This window comes from Bolinopsis microptera, chromosome 1 (assembly GCF_026151205.1).
Source record: "Bolinopsis microptera isolate Bmic1 chromosome 1, MBARI_Bmic_1.0, whole genome shotgun sequence".
NCBI lineage: Eukaryota > Metazoa > Ctenophora > Tentaculata > Lobata > Bolinopsidae > Bolinopsis > Bolinopsis microptera.
This window is the reverse complement of record NC_087072.1, coordinates 11,333,187-11,358,764: the sequence shown is the minus strand read 5'-3', so window position 1 is coordinate 11,358,764 and position 25,578 is coordinate 11,333,187. Positions and strand designations below refer to the sequence as shown.

At 38.1% G+C, this 25,578-nt stretch overlaps 1 long non-coding RNA gene across 1 annotated transcript in view; it reads left to right on the top strand.

Moving 5' to 3' along the window:
• The first annotated feature begins 14,773 nt into the window (after positions 1-14,773).
• Positions 14,774-25,578, top strand: part of LOC134819547 (uncharacterized) — a 30,740-nt gene continuing 19,935 nt past the window's right edge. Inside the window, exons 1-2 of the long non-coding RNA XR_010160781.1 lie at positions 14,774-14,898; positions 15,079-16,255. This is a non-coding gene — a long non-coding RNA (uncharacterized LOC134819547). The remainder of the gene's footprint in view (positions 14,899-15,078; positions 16,256-25,578) is intronic.

The following is a 25,578-nucleotide window of genomic DNA, read 5'->3' as shown; positions in this document are numbered from 1 at the left end:
GCAGTGACTACATGGTGTTTCAAAAGTCTGGCAAGGATGTGCTTTTTGGATAACCATTTGTCTAAACTTCATTCTGTAAAAAATTATTGGAAGTTCTAAGGTTTAATGGTGACTTCTAAAGTTTTTACGTTACCATGACCACCATAGAAACCGCAATCAGTCCCCTAGCAACCGAGGTAAATTTAGGGCATTTCTTCTCATATCGACCAAATGAAAGACCAATATTATCTAGAAATAATATTTTATTTGATGTATTAATGCTTTTCATGCAAACAAGTGAAAACGAATCTTTTATGTCATGTATCCAGGATTCGGACTGGAATTGCCCAAACTGTATGATATTTTAGATAAAGAAAAGAAACGTCCTTGCCAGACTTTTGAATCACCCTTTATCTTTAACTGGGATGTTTACCAAGTATAATATGTGCCTACATTTTCCGACATGTTCCCCAAAAGCTTTCCGACTAAATACTTTTGTAAATCAAGATTCAAGAGACAACTATTTTTTTTTTCAAAAATATTACGACAAAAATTGTTATTGTATCTTTTTTGTATCTCTTTTATTGTATCTCTTTTATTGTATCTCTTTAGTCTTTAATTTAGTTTTATAATTACATGCAATGAATGGTAGTTGTTTTATTTCTTAATTTAGCTTGCATATCTCGGCAGTATCGAGATAGCCCGACCACGGTCCGCGGACCACGGTCCGCGGACCAGTGGTCCGCGGACCACTGTCTGCGGACCGTGGTCCGCGGACCACTGTCATATTACTGTATAATAACAGTATCCCCTGAATCAAGCAGGGTTCACATCATCCCCTGAGTCAAGCAGGGTTCACATCATCGCACGCGAATTCCAATCAGCGGTGGTGTCAAGGCTTATTAAACGATTAAGCAACCTTACGAGATCAGTTCACATCATGCAATATATAAAGAATAACTACTATCAGACTGCATCAATCATTTCTATCATCAACTCCTTCTTGAACAACTACAACTATGGTCTCAGAGAAAACGAAACGGATGAACTCAGCCCTACCCTGCGACCCTATCTGCAAACCTATCTCACCTCTCGACAAGTGGACTCAAGCTGGTAAAACCCTCATCGTCTCCAGAGCCAACCCAAGCTTCTGTGTTTTCTGCAACAAGAGGCATGCTGGTATATCATGCACTGTTCATGACCCTGTAGCATCTTCTGATGCCGGAGGTCTTGCTAACTCCTCTGCTCATGCTCCTCGTGTCCGCTCCAAATGTAACAACTGCGTTGTTGTGAATGTCCACCGAGAATCTTCAGTCCTCGATGGGATCCTACATTCTACTACAAAAAAGATAACAAAGCTTTGTCCTGAGCATCAACTCCCAACGTTTGTTGTTCGGACAAGGGAACAGGAAGCATTGTCCTGTGTTTCGGTCAACTCCACCAAGTACCCACATACCCTCTCTGTATCCACCTTTGTTGTATTTTCTCTTTCCGAACTTAGCTTCGTCTAATTCGACAATTACTCCAGGACCACCAAGAGGACAAGGGTTTGCAAGCAGCCAATCAGCGATTCGAGTGTGGATGAATATCTTCCAGTCAGACACCGCGTTTTCAGAAAGTCCAGTCATCTGTGATACCGCAATGCCAGCTAGTCCTTTTATACTCAAACAGAACAGCAGTTGTATGAAGGTCTTGAGAGCGAGCTTCTGTCCAGAGAGGATGCTGTCTGTTCTAATATTCTTGTACTTCTTGCAGGGGGAGCAGCGCCATATCAGTCCATCTGGAGACTTCGAGGACGAGCAGGGAACCAGGGACATAGATGCATTACACCCAGGACAGGACATGGAGCTCTTTAGGAGGTTTTTCTGGAATAGGAAGTCTCGAGCATTCTCTAGGGAGGCGGTGGGTCCATTAATTTCGTCCATTAGACAGAAGAGTACCATGTCAGGAATTGGAATAGTTGTTGTTGTTGATGATGGCAACTGATAATACTTCACCAAAAACGAACGACTTATATACCACATTTTAATCGTAATCATTTATTTCATTGAGCAATCAATATTATTCGTAACTAATTATATCCGAGAGACCACATTTGAATCGTAATCAATAGTTTGATCCAGTAATTTACTACGCTACAATTAATTATGCTAGTCGTAACTAATTGCATCCAAGATACCATACATACCATTCATATGATCTGGTAACCAATCAACTATTCACAAACACCTGTTGCTTGATTCAGGGGATACTGTTATTATACAGTAATATGATCTGGTAGACAGTGGTCCGCGGACCACTGGTCCGCGGACCGTGGTCCGCGGACCGTGGTCGGGCTATCTCGATACTGCCCATATCTCATTTATTACTCACGATAAGTATAGCTCAATGCGAAAAGAATTGAAAAATCATACTGTCCCATACTCTGTCCCATTTTCGGTTTTTGAAGCTGAAATTTCCAGGGCCGAAATTTCACAGTTTTGACCGAATTTCTGACCCGCAACCAATTAGTCAGTCAACTATGGATAGAAAATGACATGATTGGGGTGCTAGAATTTTGATTTGGGTCGGAGGAAGCTCACAGCAGAAATCTTAACAAAACGAAAAGTTGTATTTTCAAAACTCTGTCCCATTTTCAGATTTGAAAATTTGTGAACCCACAATTGACAGATTGGATGAAATTTTTGCCCACAAACCAATTAGTCAGTTAATTAATGATGATATGAAACCAAATTGAGGTACTGATAGTCATAATTTCGAAAAGAATTGAAAAATCATACTGTCCCATACTCTGTCCCATTTTCGGTTTTTGAAGCTGAAATTTCCAGGGCCGAAATTTTACAGTTTCGACCGAATTTCTGACCCGCAACCAATTAGTCAGTCAACTAAAGATAGCAAATGACACGATTGGGGTGCTGGAATTTTGATTTAGGTGGGTGGAAGCTCACAGCAGAAATCTTAACAAAACGAAAAGTTGTATTTTCAAAACTCTGTCCCATTTTCAGATTTTAAAATTTGTGAACCAACAATTGACAGATTGGATGAAACTTTTGCCCAAAAACCAATTAGTCAGTTAATTAATGATGATATGAAACCAAATTGAGGTACTGGTAGTCAAAATTTCGAAAATAATTGAAAAATCAGACTGTCCCATACTCTGTCCCATTTTCGGTTTTTGAAGCTGAAATTTCCAGGGCCGAAATTTCACAGTTTTGACCGAATTTCTGACCTGCAACCAATTAGTCAGTCAACTATGGATAGAAAATGACACGATTGGGGTGCTGGAATTTTGATTTGGGTCGGAGGAAGCTCACAGCAGAAATCTTAACAAAACGAAAAGTTGTATTTTCAAAACTCTGTCCCATTTTCAGATTTGAAAATTTGTGAACCCACAATTGACAGATTAATCGAGATTGGATGAAATTTTTGCCCACAAACCAATTAGTCAGTTAATTAATGATGATATGAAACCAAATTGAGGTACTGGTAGTCAAAATTTCGAAAATAATTGAAAAATCAGACTTTCCCATACTCTGTCCCATTTTCGGTTTTTGAAGCTGAAATTTCCAGGGCCGAAATTTCACAGTTTTGACCGAATTTCTGACCTGCAACCAATTAGTCAGTCAACTATGGATAGAAAATGACACGATTGGGGTGCTGGAATTTTGATTTGGGTCGGAGGAAGCTCACAGCAGAAATCTTAACAAAACGAAAAGTTGTATTTTCAAAACTCTGTCCCATTTTCAGATTTGAAAATTTGTGAACCCACAATTGACAGATTAATCTAGATTGGATGAAATTTTTGCCCACAAACCAATTAGTCAGTTAATTAATGATGATATGAAACCAAATTGAGGTACTGGTAGTCAAAATTTCGAAAATAATTGAAAAATCAGACTGTCCCATACTCTGTCCCATTTTCGGTTTTTGAAGCTGAAATTTCCAGGGCCGAAATTTTACAGTTTTGACCGAATTTCTGACCCGCAATCAATTAGTCAGTCAAATACCAGCGGGTATTCCGGCTGCGCCGGTATCCTGGACGAGCCCTGTCTGACGCATAATTTTATCTATTTCTCGTGCAATTTTAGGTCAGACACAGTCATCAAAATGAGTTAATAAGAAGGTTTAAATTATAAGCAATTACAAACAATTGGGACTATCATTGTTTATGAGTACATATTATACGACTATTAGGTGTTAATATAAGACACGTTAGTGTATTCCTGCATTGTACTCAATAATTTAACAAGTGATATTATATAATAACCATATTTCTGTTTGTACAGGGAGCTGCTGGTAAACTACCGTCGCTATACATGGACTATGACTACTGTCTACAATCCTACTCTTTTAACAAACTACAAACATATATTGAGAGGACTACTTCATCACAAGCAAAAAAATTTCCATAGGTAAATAAGGTAGGTTCATTGAACTGACTTATATAATATAGGTAAATTTTCCGATAATACAATTTTAATCATTCTGGGCATGTTACCTATATTATCATAGTATATTAATACAAGTAGTATATTAATACAAGTATTTCTTCAGGTCTGTCTTCTATAACCACGATGAATAGAAAAGCTGGGCGAAAACATTTGAGACTGCAGAACTGGAACAATCTTTATTTGAATACAGTGACTGCTGAGCTGTATCAAATCTATTAGCATCATTGCAACTTCGATCAGGAACATAATTTAAAAACTATGGCAACGGAATTCAGCCGACGTCAGAGTAAAAGCCAGCCGAAGTCCCGGGGTTGTGAAGTTGACATAAAGGGTAGGCAGCGGCAGCTCTCCTAGCATCCCCCAGCTTGTCTGGGGTCCTAAACTTCTCAATCAGGCTAGTAATTGAATATATTCCATTTTAGATTCACATTTTACCTTAAAACTTTATATTTTTATCATTGATCCCTTCTCTCCCTCTGATCTTTATTGGTACTTAATTTACCCCCAGACAAGTTTTACTCCCCTCTGCCCGTCTTTATTTTCAGGCCATTTTACGGGGAGTGTCTGATGACTGCTGCCTAGTACCCTGATTGCCATCCTGATCATTTGGTGTAACTTTGTCCATTGATGCAAGCTAACCCAACCCCACTTCTACCTACCTTCATCACTGAATTTCTTCTCAGTGCCTCCCAAGCTGAGCAGGAAAATCACATTCTCTCCCTCATTAATGACAATGGAGAAGACTTCAAAGATGCCATTGAAATCCTTCTGGAAGATCATCCGACAGAGCCCCTTATCACTCCCTCTACAGAGTCCTTTATCACTCCCAAACCTATATCACCGTCAACTTCTCCTGAGCCTAAGCATTTTTCGGATCTTGTGAATCACATCCAGCTTGACCTTCCAGAGCCCCTGGTTGATGGGGTATTGAAAGAACTTATAACGATGAAGACCGCACAACAGTAAAGAAAGTAAAGACCTTGTGGCTGAGTCCCCTCAATGATTCGTATAAGTGTGGTCAACTAGCCCAAGCCGATCAACGAGTTCCCCAAAATTGTTAACAATCGCCTTGTTAACAACAATAAGGCCACCTCTGGAAACATGACAGCCTGTCTTGTCAGCTGTATGTCCTGTAAAGGAGCTAACCTGAACTACCATGACGACAACGAACCATTGATTGATCAGGACAGTAACATTTGTACGGTGTCGTTCGGTGCAGCAAGAAAACTGGACTTCATAAGGAACGACAACAACCCTTCAGGCAGGAAAGGTACCCCTTCTCCCCAGAATTCTCTGTACCAGCGACAGACCAGTCTCTCAATATTATGAAGGCTGGTTGTCAATCCAGACTACTGCATATAGTTCCTCCGGGCCCTGAGAGTGGTGTTAGATACATGGTCTTTCCTTTAGGAACCTAACTGACCCACACCACTGACCACTCCTACCTCTTCTCCTCCTTCTCCTCATCATCCTCCCCCTCCTAACACTGGCCCCCCTAAGAAGAAGATCATACTCCTCGCTGGAGATACTTTGAGCGACTGGAAATAGAAAAACCCGGGTAAACAGACAGTTTTCAAAGTCGCTATAAAGGGTGGTCGCAAGATTGATGCTGTATTACACTAAATCGAGCAATTTGTGAGAGACCACCCTGATTTAGAGATTAAGAAAGAGATTGTGTGTGTAGGGACTTTCGACATACGATACTGTCAGACTGGCATTATACACCTTAAAAGCCCTCTGCAGAACTTTATGTCCAAAATTAAAACCTTAGCTCCCTCAGCAAATATCTTTGTCCAGTCCCTCCTCCGTATACCTGCTAATGGTAACCCCAAAGGAGAACAAAATGTGGTCTCTATGAACAAATTACTCTTTAGTCTTTGTTCCAAATTTAAATTATTTTACCTTGATGTCTTTAGTAGTTTCCTTAGTTCATGGGGCGACAGGAACTACCAGTTATTTCCTAAGTATAGTCTATACTCGAAGAAGTGGGATATTCACCCCAATGATAGGGGTATGGGTGTGTTAGCAAGACACTATATCTTTCTCATTCACTCAACATAATAATAATCCGTTGGGTTACCGAGATCGGTATAAGTATGATTCATATTTTTTTAGATAAATTATTTAAATGATGTATTAAAAAGTAAATTCTGAGTTATAGATACACCTGGGTAAAACACGACCGTGACATTGCTACACATGGGAATAAATGACCAGCAACACTGCATATGAACCGGGAAGTTTAATTCTGTTGCTCGATAAGTTTGTGGTAAAAGAGAAAAGTCTGCTACGTGTCTGTGTTGTCCAAGTTTATGTATTGTTCATCCATTGGATTATTTGTCAGTTCACTAATTGTAGATATCATACTAACCTACATAAGTTAAATTGTCTCGCAGTCTCGTGCGTAAACGAGGATTTGATTAGGAAAACTTATACGAAGGAGATATAGGTCATGAGTTAATATGATAATGAATATATTACACGTCCTCTTAATTTAGGTAACACGACATCTGTCCGACAGTACTATTTTCTTGTGTTTGAAGTGATGTCTCAAATTTGGCACATAGAAACTTGCTTAAACTTACACAGCTTATCCGTTCTAAAACCACCATACTTTATGGAAAGTTTCAAGAAAATCGTACAGTAGGATACGAATAAACTACTGTCCGAATACAGAATAACCTATTTTCTGAGTCGGACAGATGTCGCCTAATCAGTTTAATGTGGTTACCGTCTCTAAAGTTGACACGAGAGTTATTAATTTCCTACCTAATATTATTCGAAGTCAATCCTATAAACTGATACTCCTTTTTTAGTAATTTATACATGTGTTGTCTCCTTCTGATTTCCAGACTATTACCGGTCACGCTAAATTATAATGACATCAATGTGTCTAAAGAAATCGTTGGCATCACTCAGTAAACTGCGCGTCTTTAGCGCGTGTCTTGTTGGAATGCATCAATCCGTATGCAGATCGGCGAGATGCGAAGGATTGACATCGTGAATCAAAAGCCTGGAGTCCTCAGGTAACGATACCTTCCCAGGAAACCTTATCGCGGCTGGGGCCTAACTTCGAAAGTAAAAGAGCTAGAGACTTCCGGTTTTTTGCAAAATGTTCGCCTTGTAAAAGTAACGTTACCTCCAATCCCTAGTATAGTCAGTGTAATACTAATAAGCGCGAGCACAGAATTTTTTCTCCGATTTCGATAAATTTGGTACCAAAAGTTGTTTAAAAATGTGAATAAAAAATCCACCGCGTTATGTAGCAATTTTCGCTAAAAATGCTACACGGCGCTTGTTCGGCGCGCGTGCTTTTTTCGCGCAAATTTTTAGTTTTTGGCCTATAACTTTCACATTTTTCAATTATTATCACGTAGTTATTATGCTATCGTAATCAACTCATTGAGACAAAACTTTTAGTACTAATATTTTAAGATTTAAAGGATTTTTTTCAAAAGTTTTTAATCTGAACACAAGGGTCCCTACGGTGTACGAAAAGGGGCCTTACGAAGAAAATATATGCTTTTAAAAAATATATATCATATATACTTTTTCAAAAAACATATATACTAGGCGGTGCACGATAAAAATAAACTTGCTCGGATTTTCAAAATTTGTGTACCATCATTTTCTAGAGACTGTGAGAATTTTCACAGTACCAAATTTAATATACCTTTTTAATATACTTATTTTGGAATGATCAGTGAGTTTCGCCTAGGTGCCATATTTGATGGTGCGCGGCTTTTGGAGCAAAATTAGGTGTAAAAGTTGATTCACGATGTCAATCCTTCGCATCTCGCCGATCTGCATACGGCGAGAAGCATTATTTGATGCGCGCGCAACCCAGTAGTGCATCGCGCTACAAGTGTAAAAGTCGCGCAATTTGACGAAATTCGTTGATTTTTGTCGTATTATTCTGTTATATCTTCGGTCCCTGAACATGAATCATGCTGAAAATTTGTCAGAACCTTCCAATTATACTTAACTACCGAACCTAATTTAGTTGGGAGAGATTGGCCTTGATCTAAAAATGACAAAATAGGTATAAATTCGTTGATAACTCAAATTCTGAGCATCAAAATTGCTCAAACTAAATTAGGTTCAGTAGAACATAAGTGTTTACGTAAGCTGACCAAATTTCAACAAAATTGTTATATGGGAAGTATTATAACTTTTTGATTGTTTCCAAAATAATGTGCTGGCCGAAATAAGAGCTAAAAACCATTCAATGGTCAGCGCGCGCGTCTTATTGTCGATGGCGCACTATGGAAGCGCATGTGTGTCAAAAAAATAATGATACACATGCGCTTCCTAGGTAGCGTATGTGCATGTCAAAAATTTTATTGATACACATGCGCTAGCAGGTTTATCATGTAAATCATTATGTGGCCCATGTGTGTCATTTTTGTAAAATTGCTGTAAAATCTCTATTCAATATTCTAATCGCTATCTTGATCTATTTATATATGTATTTTATCCTTATCTCTATTTTATCTTTAAACTCCTCTCCGCCGATCGCCTCCCGTGTGAAACGAGCGCGCCTGCACGCTGCAGTGGCGCGAAAGCACATGGTTAGGTCAAAGCGCGTGTACTGTTGCTGCACAGGCTATAATGTTAACTGACGATGTCAATTCATCGCAGCTCGGCAAGGCACATTTCACCGAATTAGCGTTGCAAGAAGAATAATCAATAATTGAATGCGCGGCGCGGCACAGTAGCGCATCGTGCTACAAGCTATAATATTTATAAACATACTCATTGGAGAATGGAGCTATGGAGGAATGAAGCTGCCTGCTGCGCGTAGCATTAGGTAGTGCGCCATCGACAGTGAGCCGCGCGTGCCGACTGTAGGATGGTTTTTTAGCGCTTATTTAGGCCAGCACAATTTTCTTCAAACAAATAGATATTAAGTATCCTTCCCGACATCCGATTGCAACAAAAATTGGTAAGCTTACTCATAGACTTACAAGGAAAGTGTCCGAAAAGTTTAAAGCATATCCAACCATCAGACATTATGTTACAGCTAAAAGCAGCGTATTTTGCCCCATTTTGATCACTATATCAACTCCGATATCCATCAAATTTTTCGGACAGTTGTGAAAGCCCTATTGAAAGGTCGTCGCCAATTTTCAGAATGATCTCATGCAAGGAACTGAAAATATATCCAAATAATACGACAAAAATCAACGAATTCGGTCAAATTTGGTCACATTACGCGACTTTTGCAGCTAATTTTGCTCCAAAAGCCGCGCACCATCAAATATGGCACATAGGCGAAACTCACTGATCTTTCCAAAAAGGTATAACAAATTTGGTATTGTGAAAATTCTCACAGTCTCTAGAAAACAATGGTAAAAAAATTTTGAAAATCCGAGCAAGTTTATTTTTATGGTGCACCCCCTAGTAGCATGACAGCTACCAAGAATTGCATATTGAAGCGTGTACGCCGACGCATGACAGGCAAGCTCCTGTGTCTTGGTTTCGTGCGCGAAGATCGAAATGCAATTATTCGTGTATCAAGCCAACTGCCAAGTGCCAACAATGTGTTTATTGTTAGAAATGATAATGGACTAACCCGTTTCGGGATACTTCGTAGCAACTAGCAAGCTTGCCGCGCATCGATCTAATAATGCTTCTCGTTGTAAGGCCACCTTGTTTGTCGTTAGATATAGGCAAAATGCACCCAGCACCCCTGTTGCCTGTGCCCTGCGGACCTCGCTGAGCTGCTATGCAAAGCGAAAAAGCAAAGACTCAATGGATGGTTATATTAGTGATTACCCATACCGTGATGGGTGCTACATGCCTAGCATGAAATATTTACTTACTTACTTGCACTTAATTTTTGTATTATATGTTCATAATCATATAAATTCGGCGGAATGACAGACTTGAGGCTGAGCGCGGCCCAGTAAACTTCGCATCGAAAAATCCAAACGAGTAACATCCGTCAACTAATAGTTATATGTAATAATTGAAAACAAACTTTGCTTGTTTACCTGAAATTAGAATTTTATACAATTAATGTAAGATTGAAGTCGTGTTTTTACCAATTTCCCTACACCATCCGGTAAATTAATTACCCTCAGCCCTTCGTTGTGCCTGTGGGCTGCGCGGTCGTATCGTGGCTTTCGCCACGGTATAGCGGGGGCGAAATGAATTACAAATGAGGATCGCGACGCGTGACTTGTAAGTTTATAACCTACCAGGACGCGCGCCGAGTTGGACTCGTCGACGGTCCTGATTAATATTTGAAGCAAATATTTTACGACTACAAGTATCAGTGATACTATCACCCGTTAAAGAAAGGATTGGAAATTGAACTCGCCGGTACGTCGACGGATGATGCTTGTCTAAATTTTTTCGAAGTAACACGAAAAACTTTTTTTTCGAAGCGAAATGTTTGTGTTACTGGGCGGCGCTCAGCCTGTGCCTTTTCAATGTCATTCCGCAACCCACAACCGTTTATCATTTACGAACGAATAAAAAACAACGTCAATATTTTACATGTCACAGTTAGCTGGCAGTACGGCCCAGTTAATAAATTGTGCATCGCGCCGATCAAGAAAAAAAACATTATTTGATGCGCTGATCAGTCTTCTAAGACTAATAATATAAAACATCGTTTCTTTTGTCCGTAATTGCCTGTACTGCGTGAAAATTACAAAATAATTACAGCACATTTACAAAATAAGAATAATAAAAAAGGAAACGTGTTTTCTCGTTTATAATTCATAATTATTTTTAGAATAACGCTTTATTGTTAATGCAATCATAGTGGTCAGCTAGTGACATGGCTATGACGCCTTTTTCTTACATGGTTATGACATGGTTATGACATGGTTATGACATGGTTATGACATGGTTATGACATGGTTATGACATGGTTATTGGCTATGACATGGTTACAACCAAAACTCCTTCAGACCAATTTTGAACCATTATGAGCACTTTCAGGATACAATTCATTTCCGTTCATTTCCGTTCATTTTATGAACCTGGGTCATTTTGTGCGACTTTCGAAGCCTAGTTTATGACACTATCTATCATAGAAATCCGAATTGGGGGTTCTCAGCCCTTACGTAATAAGTCTCAAATTTAAATGACACACATGCGCCACATATTGATTTACATGATAAACCTGCTAGCGCATGTGTGTCAAAAACAAAAGTGACAGACATGCGCTACCAGGTTTATCATGTAAATCAATAGGTGGCGCATGTGTGTCATTTCAATTTGAGACTTATTACGTAAGGGCTGGGAACCCCCAATTCGGTTTTATATGATAGATATTGTCATAAGCTAGGCCTAGAGGTCATCGAAAGTCGCACAAAATGACCCAGGTTCATAGAATGAACGGAAATGAACAGAAATGAATTGTATCCCAAAATTGCTCATAATGGTTCAAAATTGGTCTGAAGAGTTTGGTTGGCCCTAGGACCACCCTATGACATGGTTATGACATGGTTATGACATGGTTATGACATGGTTATGACATGGTTATGACATGGTTATGACATGGTTATGACATGGTGATGACATGGTTATTGGTTATGACATGGTTACAACCAAAACTCCTTCAGTCCAATTTTGAACCATTATGAGCACTTTCATGATACAATTCATTTCCGTTCATTTCCGTTCATTCAATGAACCTGGGTCATTTTGTGCGACTTTCGATGACCTATAGGCCTAGCTTATGACACTATCTATCATAGAAAACCGAATTGGGGGTTCCCAGCCCTTACGTAATAAGTCTCAAATTTAAATGACACACATGCGCCACCTATTGATTTACATGATAAACCTGGTAGCGCATGTCTGTCACTTTTGTTTTTGACACACATGCGCTACCAGGTTTATCATGTAAATCAAAAGGAGGCGCATGTGTGTCATTTAAATTTGAGACTTATTACGTAAGGGCTGGGAACCCCCAATTCGGTTTTATATGATAGATAGTGTCATGAGCTAGGCCTAGAGATCATCGAAAGTCGCACAAAATGACCCAGGTTCATAGAATGAACAGAAATGAACGGAAATGAACGGAAATGAATTGTATCCCAAAATTGCTCATAATGGTTCAAAATTGGTCTGAAGAGTTTGGTTGGCCCTAGGACCACCCTATGACATGGTTATGACATGGTTATGACATGGTTATGACATGGTTATGACATGGTTATGACATGGTTATGACATGGTTATGACATGGTTATGACATGGTTATGACATGGTTATGACATGGTTATGACATGGTTATGACATGGTTATGACATGGTTATTGGTTATGACATGGTTACAACCAAAACTCCTTCAGTCCAATTTCGAACCATTATGAGCACTTTCATGATACAATTCATTTCCGTTCATTTCCGTTCATTCTATGAACCTGGGTCATTTTGTGCGACTTTCGATGACCTCTAGGCCTAGCTTATGACACTATCTATCATAGAAAACCGAATTGGGGGTTCCCAGCCCTTACGTAATAAGTCTCAAATTTAAATGACACACATGCGCCACATATTGATTTACATGATAAACCTGCTAGCTTGTAGCGCGATGCGTTACTGTGCCGCGCCGCGCACTTAATAAGGCTTCTCACAGCGACAGTAACGGGAATCCCAATTTTCCAACTCCCAGCTGCTGGGAGTTGAAACTGCCGGAGCGCATTTTTATTTGAATTTGATTTGGAGTCGAGCGCTACGTTATACCCCTATATATAGCTCGTTTCAAGACGAAATCCTCATTTGTTCATTTTGTCTTTCGCTTACGTTCAATACGTTGTTACTTCTATTTTAAATCTTGTATGCGAATCTTCTTCATTAATCTTATGAACCAGCTGATTTTCGTATCAGTACACTAGTACGTATTTCTTAATGTTATTCCTCCCCAAGGAAGAGTGTTAACTTCAATAATCACAATATCACAACCAAATATTGACCAATACCAATCGTTTAATCGGTATTTAATTATTATCAGTGTCTTAGTCCAGTCTTACTAAGAGTCTAAGTCGTATTTTCAGCTAAATATTAAACAATTGAAACTTAAAAGGACCGTGGCCGTAATCTTGTACCCTCCTAGTCTTAGGTTATCACACCCCTATTTACCTCTTAATCACAGCCTAAATGTAGCGTAGGAGTCATGCAATAACATGATTATCGCTTGGGCAAGTTACATTATATTAGCCTCCTCAGGTGAGCAGTCATGTAGATATATATTAGCTGTATTCGATTTAGGTAAGAAGTCACAGAAACTTGGAAGCTGATTTATTTGTATCTCTCCTAGTTCTGTGTAGGCTGCATTAAGGTTAGATGCTAGGAATACAAAATACTATTGAATTCATTAGCTATAACTCTGCGATCAGTTATCTTTTCATTGTCAATGGTAAATATAGGTCTGATATCACGTTTCTGTTTGCCACGAATTTTATTTATCAGTTCCCAGGTTTTCTTGGAGTTTCCCTGAGTTTCAAGAAACTTGTCAGAATAATATTCAGATACAGCCTTTTGACGAACATTTTTTAGAGCCTTTCTATATTCTTTGTAGTCATCATGATAATGGTATCTTTTATTACAGCAGATAGAACACAGGCATGTGCCCCCTTTTGTGTCAGTTTCGCCTTGTTTACACTTAACTTTCCTGACTTTCGCCCAGTTATCATACAGTCCATTGCAGTGGTTTACTGAGGCTATAATCCCCCTAGAAATCCAGGGTTTGTTCTGGATAGTGCGCTTAGTGGTTTTGGGTACAGCTAGTTTGCAGGTTTCGTCAATGCTGTTTTTAAAGATATCATGAAAGTTAGTAAAATCTATAATTGGTTCATTGTCTAGTTTGTATTGCATCACTTGATTTAATTAAATGTACATATATAATACTGTTTGACACACTTTCTCTTGTCTAGTTTGTTACCCAAGACTTCAGCAAATTGATCAGTGTTTGATTTATAATAGTCATAATATTGAGTGTGCTTGTGAATATTTTTGGTCTTGCTAATTTCCCAGTCAAATATTGTAAATATAGGGAGGTGGTGAGATAATATGTGATCAGTTATGACATTAGGGGTGGAGTAGATAAGAAGTTGTTTTATCATTTAATAACCTGAATTTGTGTGGTCGATAAGATTTTGTTACCTTCTAATTCTGTACTTTCATGCTTATTAACACTGCAGCATGAGATTAGTATCCGCTCTGAAACCATAGTGTGTAGCGTGTGTATTCTACAATGTTTCCCACATAAAACAAACATATGGGAGCCCTTTTAAATCGTAGGTTTTGTTTTAGTATGGCTGAGGCATTGTGAAATGATGATCAACACGACAGAATCAGAGAAATACTCTGAAACAATTTCCTAGGTTGACATGACTTTACAACTACCAAATTTGCAGGAAGTATGGTTTCTTGTCTGTTGCTGAATTGGATTTCAATTATTTTTCTCTTCTAATGATGTCGCAATCAGGCTAGACTGCAATTGTTAGGTAAGAATTTAAGTGATTTTCAGATTAAATTAATATATTTTAGCTTAGTGCAGGGTTAAAAAGGTAGAAACTCTCATTGCACTATATAATAATCATAATACTATATAATTAATAGGTTCATCAAAGTTTGAATCAAAGTCGCAATGAATTATCAATTTAGTTTAATACAAGTCTCTTCAGGTATCAAAGGGACACGCCTTAAAGAACAGTGATAACACTAAATGAATAGAAGCCTTACATAACAAGCCTACAATAACAGCTCAAAATGGTCGTATACGACGGAGCTGACTGCTAGGGAGCGAGATCTCTACTTCCAGGAGCTGTTTGGAGTAGTAACTAAAGACCAAGGAGGACTCAGATGTAAACATGCTAGTCACCCTGGTGAACAAGGTAGTACAGGGCAGGTTCTTGACATGGGAGACACAACGCAATTAGACTTTATTGGAACAACCTCATCTACAACTACAAGATGATCCCAGCTCTCCTTAAATTCCATCTAAACTCGACAAAAGGATGTGGCTAATACCCCTGCTAATATATGAAGCTGTGAAACTATTCGAGCACAGGAAACTTTTGGAAGACGTGTAACATCAACCAGATCCTGGCTGTCTAGTGTCTGTAGTGTAGCAAGAAACTCCAAGAGATACAACTGGGGGCATGACAACGTTCTGCGTGTCATAGCTGGAGCCTTGCTAGACCAACTCAAGACGTACAATTCCGCATTTTCCACGCCCTTCGACAAATAATCGTTACGGTTCAAGTTGGAGGATGGGAGCTATGATAAGCTGAAGTTGAGGAAGGAGATGCCGTTCGAGAGGGCGAAAGACTGGATGCTGATCTGGGACGAGGACACGATACCTGCCCAGTTCTACAACACATCTACAACACATCCGAGAGACCTGACATCGTAGAGAGAAGTGGTTCTGATTGAACTGACTTGTGGTGACGAGAGTAATTTCAGTGACCAAGTCGTGCGTAAATAAGTACGGTACAACAGAGAGCTGGCATCGACAGGTGCGTTTGGAAAGCTCAGCTCTTTACGGTAGAGATTGGGTACCATACTTACCAGCTCTACTCAACTACTTTGGACTGACGAAGAGGACGAAGAAGAAAGCACTGAATGAGGCTGCTTTGGTCGCTCCTAAATGTTCCTATGCCATTTAGTTAGCCCGTGACAGCAAGAAATGGTCTACCTTCTACGAACTCGCAAGGTAGAAGCCATTAACTGCGAAAGTTGGACCCATAAAACATGTGAAAGCTGCAACCAAGATCGCAAGTACTGGTGGAATACACGTACAGTAATGGCTTGCTGACTAGATGTATAAATGGAGTTGCTATCGAACGATGCAGAATTCAGGTAAACATCTAAACCTGTTATAGTTGATTTTTTTCATACACATTATAGCTCTTAAATTAAAAGCAAATCAAAGCCTTCATGTTGTGTAGCAGGTTGGTAGGTAGGGCGTGGACTGTGAACTAATTATACTTGGTAATGCTGAAATCTAACATATTCACAGTACATTATTCTATGCAATCATGATAGCATCGGGGGGGGGGGGGGGGGGGGGGGGGTCATATCTTCCAGTTAGTATATGGTACATTTTCCAACCCCAAAAAACCCATTTTACCACAAATTTCAATTTTGGGAACGTGGTTTAGAGTTTTTTTTTGGGTTTTTTAGAATTTTTTTCCTGTATATTTAACTTTTTATCTAATTCGAACTACATTGAAAACACAACCCCTACTAAATAGTGGGTATAATTTGCCCATTTTCCAATGTTTAATGAGCTGTTTATGGGTGGGTATCCTATGTTATATACCAAGACACAGTTAGTACTGTGATTTCTCAACAGTTAGTACCACAATAGCCGGAAAAAGGGGGTGCGTGTCCCCCCCCCCCCCCCCCCCGATAGCATTATAATCAACTGAATTTAAACACGATTTCTCAAATAATGATAAACGCAAATACATATAGAACAATGAATTAATCTTTAATATTATGTCAAATGCAGAGGCGACATACGAGCCATCAATCATTATACTAATAATCCACACACATTATCTCTAAATTTGAATTGAATACGGTCATTGCATGCGTTGGGATTATCAGTGATGTACGAAAGAGTCGATTTTTAAGGTTCGTTGGCACGGAAAGTTCAAATGGATTTCTTAGCGAAAAAATTGATTGAAAAAAACTTATTGTGGCCAACTGCTGAATCCAATTTTGCTAACTGATAATTATGTAATTATGGAGACACTTCTCCGTAGTTCGAAGATAACTTCTAGTGTGAAATTTGAATGTTCATTGCCAGCAGATTCCCCTTACAGCCCAGACTAAAAGTAACTGTATTAGCGACTGTTATAAGAACTCCCGTCGACCTTCTTCAATTTAAAAATATCGTAAAAGATTTCCATGATGTCCAATTTAGTTGACTCACTCAACCCCGACACCAAGGCATCCAAATCTTGTGGACAGCAGATTTTGTGGCACTCCTGTACAATCAATTTGATAATACCCTCTGTCAAGTCATTATCGAGAAACGGCATTGATCCAAAGCTGATTTGATCCATGAGGTCTTTCAACGCTTTTTCAAAATTGTCCCTTTTGACAGTTGTTACCGGATGTCTGTCTAAGGAAATGATCATAGTCATAAAAATAATTCACAAATAATCCCGTCTACATAGGGACACCAGGTTCTAGTGACATTCGTAAATCTTTTGTCGATTGACAACTGGGTTAAACTGGATGGAACTAAAACAATCAGTCTTTCTTCCGTTTTAGAAAACATATGCCTTAAACTTACCTGCTAAAGATTGAGCGACGTTTCCCTCCTCCTCAAGGGAAATAAGATTTATCAAAACTTCGTCCTGGGTAGGACCACAAATGTCGCAGCATGTATCATTAACAGTCAAGTTGTTCGCCACCACAACTCCTGATGATATGCGAATTTGTATTTCACTTTTCTGGTTTTCACTGTCTTAAAGTTAACAACTTTGTTAATTTTCTCCGCGAAGTTCGTGAATTTTAAATATAATAAAATAATAGGAATAACTGAATAAATGATATATAAAGTATTATTTTATCGACACACTTCGTATTGCATTTGGCATATAAAATCTATTCCACGAGGCTGGGCAATGGCAGCTCGTACATTGGTTATTGCATATTGGTATTTGTACCAACTCAAGTATTCACTGACCCTACAATATTCAATATTTTAAAAATCTCATAAGATTAAAGAAAGCCACAAAATTACCTGTAAAACGTTTAACCAAGTTCGAATGTCTGCATTCTTCATTCTGTAGCCTGTAATCATTACAGAAGTCTTCTAGATCCTTGGGTTTAATGTCAATGAACAGGAGGCAGATAGCTTTTATGCCGTCTTTTCGACCACATCTACCAGTCATTTGGACAAAGTCTTCCAATCGTCTAGGCATTTGTAAGTGTACAACATAGCATATACCTGAAAATTTATTCGTTATTTATATTGGTCCGCAATCTTATGTATACATATTGATATAATACGAATGTTATAGTTACATTTATCAGGGAACTGATCGTGGAGATCCAAACTCCGTTGACACAGACGAAATTTAAAAAAAATCGTTCAAGTCATTAAATTAACATTGCTTACCCACAGCGTCGAAACCCATTGACAAGGCGCTAGTAGCTATGACTATTCTTACATCGCCGTCCTCCAGCATTAAGCTTCTTGAAATCATCTCTTGTTTTTTTGCTGGTATCTGTGAGTGATAAACTTCCAGACCTGCTGTTGTGCGCCCCTTCTCTTCTAGTGCCTGTCGCATATACCATGTATCATACATCTTTTCATAAAAGTTACAAGGTTTATAGTCAACTTATCACTCTTCAAAGCCTATTTTTTGTAGTTATATAGTATTTATTTTTAATACTATATTGCATTCTGTTCTGTGTTGAAAAGCACACGGTCTATTGAACGAAATTATTGTAAAAAGTCGCACTTTTTTTCAACTGACCGACTGCTAGTGGAAAATAACATTTGCCCAAAATTATGTTGCAAACATAGATAACAGCGCACTCGTGATACATTACAGGAATTTTACAAACACGAGATACCTTTTTAATCGAGAGATAAAGAAGGCCACAATCCACTAAACTTTTCTCAAATATGAGAATTCTCGGGCATTGTTTTCCTTTCTCTAGCATTTGGGCAAGGTTATTAACATTGAGTTTTCCCTTGGCGTTAATAAAGCTTATACGTGGGTTTATGGGGTTCCTCTTTATCTCCAAAAAAGAAGAAATCCCGAGACTCTGTCTGGTACATTTATCCGTAACTTCTCGCATCGTAGCGGACATACATAATATTCTCGGCCTATTCTGAAATTGTACCCTTTTTAATTGGAATATCGATTAAATTAGCCGTTGTTTGTGATTAGTTTGAAATTACATAGACCACACAGGGTGTACCACGTAATCTCTTATTCCAACAGCCACATTGTTACACAAGTGTAACCAGCCAATTACAGGAAGCCGAAGGATTCAATTATACATTGCGACATTTTTGAAAGATGATTAAGACATTTATAAAGGAGCAGTTGTTAATATTCTACATCACGATATTTTAAGGATACCAAGTTTCATGTCCCTATTTATTTACATCAATATTGCATAACGTTAACCTTTAATTTTGCTATGACGTTCGCCAATTCCTTAAATCGCTTTCTGAAGGGTTTATCTCGTTTTGTTGCCCCTTCTCCCCATGTCTTTAGGCAGTGCGCCTCGTCTATTACAAATAAACGGCACCTTCCCTGTATTTCTCTTAATACCTGATGATACATTTTTCATCTTTAACTTGAAATCAAATACGGTATTTTAGGGGCTCACTTCAATATCCTTTAATTATACAAGAACAAGGACCTTATTGGAGTGTAACTCAATAAATCAATAAGTATTTTTTTATATTACGAACTTGTTCCCCCTTCTGACTGAAGAACACCTCCGGGTTAGCTACAACAGCATTATATTCAGTGGAAGAAAATAACTCGATAGAGTCTGTATTGGCATCTAAGCAGCCCACGTTCAACTGAAAAGTGGAAACATTATTTCATATTATGACCCTTGTGCTTAACTTGTAGTAGTTACAGGAAGAGGGTTAATGGCTTTCTGCTCTCCTATAAAATTGTGCCTTAGGATCTCAACGCTACGTAAATCCTATGGTACTAACCTTTTTAAAACTATGTATATGAGTAAACGAGATAGATTTTAGTGGTGTCACGATGATGACCACATAGTCAAGTTTTCTTATCTTGCAACTAAGCGCTAGGGCTTGGAAGATAAGCGACTTTCCAGCTCCTGTTGGTAAGCATACCACCACGTCTAACCCATTAAGAATGGCACTGATGGCCCTTTCCTGGTCCTCCGTCATACTGTATCCCGTAGCTCCCATTATGTCTGCTTTGCATTCTGAAAAGGCGACGGTTTTTGAAACAGTTAAAAAATTTAATTACTCAAATGCGGTTCAAGATTGTGTTAAGAATATGAGACAAGGACGTAGCAATCACTAAGAGTGATGTAAATTTGTTTTTTCTACAGTCTTACCTTCAACTGTGAATGGCCATTTGTCCGGTTGCATATTGTAATATCACCCTATTTAGTATATTGCGTTATTATCATAATCAATGTCATTATTATTTTGATCATCTCGATGTTATTCTGTATATCGATATTGTGTAATCAAATCATATCATTTGCTATCTAAATTCATGTAACTAACCAATTCAACAATTTTCATATTGATTTAATATACTTTTATCTCTTCAAACAGTTAAATTAGCTTAGTTAATTGAAATATAAGAATATAAAATTACAATGACATTATGTGAAAGGGAAACGGTCTATGTCATAAAACAGTGAATAAGCAATATAAAATCAATAGCTACCTTAGGGCCAACAAATTTGGGTGGGCCACAATAAATTTGGTTACTATAATTTTAGTTACCATAATTTTGGGCACAAATTTCGCAAATTTTTAGTCTACAACAATTTTAGTCGAATTTTTTGACTTTTCGAGATCATTTTCCATTCCATTTATTTGATTTTACATTATTACTTAGTTTTTTTTCCAATTTCCCATTTAAAGTCATACTTTATAGTGAACTAGTACAGACAACGGAACACATGTATTAGAAATTTCCCATGGGCCCACCTGCACACTGCGCGACAAACGGTCACATGGACAAATTATTAACCTCTTGATCCTGTAACTATACGCCCGTATTTTGGTACTTACACTATACGTCATTATTTTGGTAAGGAGGAATATTCTCGATCTGGGAACATTCCAACGACGAGCCAACATTACATAAATTAGTTACATATCATAGCATACAATTTCTTATTACACGCAGTAGGGACCTGTGTACAGTTAGCGATATTTAACTGTTTGTCATAAACATATGATAAAGAATGTAAGCACAATAAAATTTAATTCATATATACTCTACTAAAATGTTGGTCTACTTCAAGTTCAATATTAGTCGCCGAAAAATTTAGTCAAATGAAATTTGGTTTTCAACAATTTTAGTCAAAAGTTTGACTAAATTTATGATAGACTAAATTTGTCGTTCTTAAGGTAGTTTACAGCATGTTGATTGTTGAAATTAGTCAACGGATCCAAGTTTCATATTTCTTACACAATTAATAAATTGTGCCAGTAAATAGAGCAAAAATATTGTTTGTCCGAAATGCAGATACAACGATAAGTTCGACCAAAGAGAGTCACCATCATTACTCCTTTCAGTTTTTGCCGTTTCATAGAGTAGTGTTATGTTAGCTATCATTTTCTTATGTTGCTCTATTTGCGCTTGCAATACTTCCAATCCAGATTCATCAACACTAATCACGTTGTTAAAGATGGGGGTTGTGTAGTTAACATAATCTGAGTTTATCAGTATGTTGAACTCGTAGTCCTGGTCCACCGGAGGTTCAATCACCCGTCCATTTCCCATCACAACAACGGAAGAGTAATTCACCCACGGTAGGAAATGTGCAGACATGGCGACAGGTGAAACAGTCACCATCTGTTTGTCTTTGCTATCTCTACCTAAAAAGGCATGGATAGCATGACTTGTGGTCAACAACAATCCACTCCTTGTGTTGATGCTGCACATCTCTCCACAATCTGAGGGAATCGTGGAACACAATTCATCAGTCAAGGATCCCTGCAGACACGACGGCTTAATGGTCGTCGTGTTAATTCGACAGAGATCGAATATCTTTTGCCCACAATCATATTCATGGTAACGACCATCAATGAGTGCTAACTGATTTGGCAAGTCTAGCATCATATGACGGCCGTTAACAATAAACCCAGTTTGTTCCACCCGGAAAGTTGGGATCAGCGATGATCTTGTTAGCACTGGGTACGTTAGAGTATAATAAAACGTCGCCCCCGCATCATCAAGATGTAGCTTTTCCAGATGGAGCTGCATATACGACTTTAGTAACCTGGGCTCAGTCTCGTAGATAGTGCCATTAAACCTAGGAAGACTGGCTATCGCTTCAAGAGTTTTGATGTTCGTTAGGCTACGAGGTAGACGATGAAGCATACCAGCAGCGTCAACATTGGCCAAACTCTCCAAGTCTCTCCCGTACTGTTCGATGTTTAATCCCTGAGAACATATTACTGTAAAAAATTAATTTGAGTTTAACAATTTTGTCATAGAATAGATAAGATTCCCAATGGTATAACCGTGTCATAACCATGTCATAACCATGCCAAAACCATGTCATAACCATATCATGACTGGGTTCCAGTCTATGACCGACCTAACATTTATCTTTAATTGGTACAATTCCTTTTTATTTATTTATTTCTTGATATTCATTCCTTAACATCTGCACTCTACAGCACTGAGCACATACGTACACCAACTTCTTTATACCTACTTACCTAGATACGAATGTGCAATGTATGAATTATTTTTGGTTTACTCCAGGTTGTAACCCTATCTCTTAATATCCCAAAAATACATTTGAAACGTTCATTAATCCACGGCAAAAATTAGACTAATTTTGCTCATAACTTGTTTAGGATGATAAAAGTTCTTCCTGTTAGGACTGTAATAAGGTATTATTAGCGGAACTGTGAATATATTTACCTTTTTAGCTTGAAACTTTAAAACGTCTATTTCGCATGTTTCTACTCTGGCTAACTCGTCCACAAAGTTTTTTACTGTAGTTATTTGATGTAAGACCGTATCATCAATCTTCACCTTGTAAAATCAACATCGTCATTTTTGCTTATCAAATTATTCATTATATGTATTTCGTCAATATTTAACTTGAATCTTGATGGATAATTGCGCTATAGACTTTTATATTTATTTACCTGTCCTTTAAAACCCTTTCTAACTTGAGGCACTTGTCCATTTATTAATTTTCTTGCATCTGATCTTTGATCTTGTTCTGAAATAAAAATAATTACTTATAACCAGTAACAAGAACCCTCGCGCGTGATACCGCCGGTCACCAGTGGGCTTCTTAGATGGTGTCAAGAATTAAACGCCGACCATTTTAGAATATTTTGAGGCACTGATGTCCTATCCATGTCAACACATAGTATTAGTGGCTTTATTTATGATACTATTGGGAATATTTCTATATTTCTCGTCAACATCGAAAGTCTATTTTAGTATCTACACTGGGCAGGAGCCGAGAGTGCCATGACAGTTTTTCGACAATATGTGCCAATATATGACAAAATATTATGACAATATATAATGAAATATATTATGACATTGTATTATGACAAGATTTGACAATATATGACAATATATGACTAGATATGACAATATATTATGACAATACATGACAAAATATTCAGACAATATTTGACAATATATGACAATATGTGACAATATACGACAATTTACTTCAACAATATACGACAAGATTTGACAATACGACACAAATTCAAGATTTCACAATATATGACGAGATATGACAATATGTGACAATACGACACAAATTCAAGATTTCACAATATATGACGAGATATGACAATATGTGACAATAGTCGACAAACCGTGGGAAAATGGGCAGATTCGGTCACTGCCCGGTACCGCGACAATTGACCCCCCGACAATTGACCCCCCCCCCCCGACAATTGACCCCCTATGTAATTACACTGGGGTCAATTGTCGCGAAATCTAGGGTTTAGTACGATAATTGACCCCCCGACAATTGACCCCCCGACAATTGACCCCCTATGTAATTACACTGGGGTCAATTGTCGCGAAATCTAGGGCTTAGTACGACAATTGACCCCCGACAATTGACCTCCCGACAATTGACCCCCGACAATTGACCCCCCGACAATTGACCCCCCGAAAATTGACCCCCTATGTAATTACACTGGGTTCAATTGTCGGGGGTCAATGACGGGGGTTAATTGTCGGGGGGGTCAATTGTCGGGGGGGGGGGGGGGTCAATTGTCGCCCACCCCACTGCCCTACGCTAAAACCTTTAAATGTTAGGAACAAATTTAAAAAACGTTTTACTTATAGATATAATAAAATCGCATAACAGTTAACAGCAGTGGCGCCATCTGTCATTACTCATTATCATCAAATATGATGTGAAGTTTCGACTTTAAAAATTATCAATTTACCTTTATCCGTAAATAACAACGAGTTCACTTCGTTTACGATACCGTCTTTTATTGACGTTAGTATAGACCTTTTTTTCACCGATCTCTTAGGTTCGCTAGGATTCATGACATCCTCTGAAATGTAAGAAGATCGATTAACCCTTACATTAATATGAACCATATTATTAATATAGTTCAGTCGACAGCCAAACAGATTATAATTCTAAAAGTAATTTATATACTTTAATATACCTAAAATTATTCGAACTATATTCTCTGCTTAGATTTGCAAGATAAGCCTGTTTTTGGACTAGTACATGAATTTACGTCCAGTTTGGTCAACAATTGGCTGAGTTATGAGCTTAAACCATATGCCCATATTTGGGCATACACTTTTGCCCAAATTCGCTTTTACCCAAAATTAAATAGTAAATACGATCAAACTTTAATATTTTTGATTGAGACTAACTTTATACAAAAGATATATTTCAATATCTGATGAATAGTGGATACTAGGTAAAAGAACTCCATGAGCAAAATTGTACGTAATATTTTCGTTGCGAATATGGCAACAATTACAGAGACAATATAAATGATTTGGTAGTTATTTACCAAAATTTCCTTAATGAAGGGTAATGAAGGAAATAAATATGACGCCCCAGTAGTTTATGAAATGCAACTTCAAGCGGACCGATTTTTTGGATAATTGGCTGGATTATTTGTCAGACTTAGACTGCAGCAAATGCCAAGTTATGGTTCTGCTTTCATTTCTAAAGAGATTATGCATCTATCTATAATTTTATGAACATTGCTTTGAACCACAATCATTTAACAGTAATTCATTATTTTTGTAACATACGGAGAGTTAAGTCGCTTTCATAATCGTCGCTGACCGAAGTTTCTAAATAATTGAGCCTGGTCTCCAACTCTACTACGGTTTCGTTCCAGCTATCGTAGCATCTGATAGAAGTGTGTTTTACACGAAATGTTTCAATGACGACAACACTTTGGTTTGTTCCGTAATCCATAATGGCACACTGCAGTTTTAAGT